At 36.6% G+C, this 3,113-nt stretch overlaps 1 pseudogene; it reads right to left on the bottom strand.

Moving 5' to 3' along the window:
* Positions 1 to 2,280: 2,280 nt before the first annotated feature.
* LOC124529120 (pyruvate dehydrogenase (acetyl-transferring) kinase isozyme 2, mitochondrial-like) lies at positions 2,281 to 2,726 on the bottom strand (annotated as a pseudogene).
* Between the last annotated feature and the right edge of the window lie 387 nt (positions 2,727 to 3,113).

Raw genomic sequence — 3,113 nt, forward strand, 5'->3', positions numbered from 1 at the left:
TGTCATGAAAAGACATGAAAGAACCTTAAATGCATATTACTTAGTGAAAAAAGCCAATCTGAAAAGCCTGCATACTGTACAATTCCAACTTTATGACATTCTGGAAGAGACAAAGTTATGAGAATAAAAAGATCAGTAGTTTCTTAAGGGTTGGGAAAGACAGATGAATAGGTGGAACATAGAGCAGTCTTATGGCAGTGAATATACTGTTTCAAGTTATTTCTGAATAAAATAGTAATCAAATTACTGTATCATCAGCAGCATGGACTAACTCTAACCTCAAAACAAACACAGATGATGGGTATTATAAACAAAAACACCAACCCAGTGTAATCCAACATAAAACAGATTCTCCTCTCATTGTGAAGTTTGTATGTATGTTTTTAATCTAAAAATAACCACCCTGTTTGAGCCTGTTCTGATAACACTGGATATAGAAACAGCAGTAACCAAAATCCTCTCACTTTGAGCGTATGGTGAGTTCCAGGAGATTTAGCCAACAAACCTATAAAGAAAATTGTGGTGAAAACTTTTTTCTATAGTGGCCTATAATCAAAGAACTTTGAGAGAAGATAGCTTTAAAAACATTCATGGAAACTAAATCTTATTTAGTGTCTAATGCTAGTCACAACCACCATACCTGCATATAAAGACTAAAACCATGATTTCATTAATTTCTTTCCTCACTGCAACCCTTTTAAATAAGCATTGTTATCTTTATCATACAGATTTTTTAAAAAAGCTGCATTGAAGCTAAAGAATGTTCCCAAGTTCATGAATCATTATGTGGTGGTAGAACTATGGTTTTACTCCATATCTTGTGGCCTTTTTACTTATAGCAATACAAAAAGAACATTAATCTATAAACGTTCCAGAAGACTCTGTATACCAGATCTCTTAGCAAAAGTCTCATTTATTCTAATTCTGTCATCTTAGATAAACAGTGAAAAGGTGAAAATAAAAGTCATGTAAGGCTAATCGACAATCGAAAATTGATATTTTTTTTTTTTTTTTTTGTCTTTGAAGGCCTTAGTTAAGGGTATCTGGAGAAAATCAAAGGAAGTATTTAGATACTATCTGATTCAGTGGCAGCAGTGATAAACTTTACTGGCCAACACTAACATATCAATAATAATCTGTGCCATTTATTCAACTTGAACCATTACCTAAGCATTGTAAGACAAGTGTTGGTTGAAATATTATTCCACAAATTCTCCAGAAAAAAAACAAAATGATGCCCTTACAAACGAAGTGCTATGAGACCTGTATAGCTCAAATTAATGAATTCTAAAGACATTGAATTACTTAAGCATTTTCTCTACCAAATATTTTTTGTATATAGTTTTTATTAAAGTTAATCTAAATTGTTTTTATTTGGTTAACTTGAGAAAGCACTGCAAAAAAAAAAAATTCTAACAAAAACCAAAGTTGAATCTCAGGCATGTGAGACAAGAGGCAGCTGTGGTCTGGGGAAAAATTAATTAGACAAAGGCTTAAAGGTCTTGGGTTTGAATTTCCACTCATCCATTTATCAGCTGATATTCATGGATAAATTATTTGGCCTTTTTGAACTTTATGTCCCTTTATGAAGATGTAGATGATAAAACATCCCTTAAATAAAGCTTTTCAAAATTTGGAACCCAATAAGATTTTTGTACATATGGGTATATTCTTAGGGGTTTTATAATTCTTAAAATTTTACACAACTATCATAAGGGTATCAGGACACCTCCTAACAGTTTGAAAATTACCAAATTAGACTATTTCAAAATAATTATAAGAAATTGACTCTAAAGGACTATATAGTTCAGTGAACAAATTGATTCTTAAATGTGAGTCTGAACTCAGAGCATGAGAATAAAATACTATCTTTCAAATAATATATTCAAATAATCAGGTGTGCTGAAGCCATGCATTTCTCTGCTTCATTTTCCTATTTCTGTTTGTGTCTGTTCTGTCTTGCAAAACAACAGGGTGGCTCCATGAGAAAGAAGTTGTTTTTAATAAACAAATAAACAAGAGATTTTGGGTTAAACAAGGCAAAACTATGTCTTAAGTTCAGGACCACAGTATGTTAAAATGTTATGTGACTATCAAAACAACAGAATAGCCTTTTTCTCCATAGTTTTATTTTTTACAGGGCTTTTCACTGTTAACATGGTGGGCTTTGTATTAGTTGTTTGGAGGAAGAACCTATTATTATTTCTTGCAGCTAGAACACATGCGGTGTAATTTGCACACTATCTAAAGCAGTATATAGAGTTGTCTTCTGACACCCTGTCATGAAGAAACACCTATAGCTAATGCATGCTCTAAAGGGAGGTCTGTGAAAACAAGTTGTAAATATTCCATGGTGAGCACCACCTGGTCACAGCGGTTCCGGATGATCAGGGCATCAGTGACCTGGTGCAGGTACGATTGTCCTCGGGGTCCTTGTCCAGGAACTCCGTGATGTCCAGGAGACTGGACATACCAGCTGTGGACCAGCTTCACCAAGGGTGTGCTCAGGACTCTGTCAGGAAGCAGGTTGATCTCTTCATGATGGCCAGGCACAGGGGCTTCCCCTGCCTGAGGAAGGTGAATGGTTTTCTCACAGGCATTGCTGGACCCAAAGTCCAGAAACTGCTTCATCGACAGGGGACAGGGAGAACTTGCTGAAGTGTTCCATGTACTTGGGGGCTCCTGCCAGGGACAGCATTCTTCAGCAGCACGGGGACCCAGTGCATGGCAGCGGTGGCCGAGTTGGCATGGCTTGGGATCTGGCTCCAGTACCCGTCCCCCCCGGGCAGCGCTTGCCTTTAAATTTTAATTTTCTATAAATAATATATTTGGTGCCCAGAATATGTCAAATATAGTTCTAGGTATTGAGTATACACATATCAGTTAATCACTCTGGTACTTTTAAAGCTTAAGAAGCGATACGTGTTAAGAGTAGGAACAGGCACAAAGCAGTACCTAGGGTAGTGATGACCCATGTCAGAGGGGAGGAGATTCAGGGATTCTAGAGTCAGTGGAATCCTACTTGGTCAAACAGTGAGCCCTATTCCAGGAAAATTGCAAGGGCTTAACTTTGTTTTGAGGTTGAGTTGCTATCGATTATTGAGCATTTTAGT

Source organism: Lynx rufus, unplaced genomic scaffold, assembly GCF_022079265.1.
Source record: "Lynx rufus isolate CCGP_SWC_20201006 ecotype Redwood Valley unplaced genomic scaffold, mLynRuf1.p SCAF_6, whole genome shotgun sequence".
Taxonomy (NCBI): domain Eukaryota; kingdom Metazoa; phylum Chordata; class Mammalia; order Carnivora; family Felidae; genus Lynx; species Lynx rufus.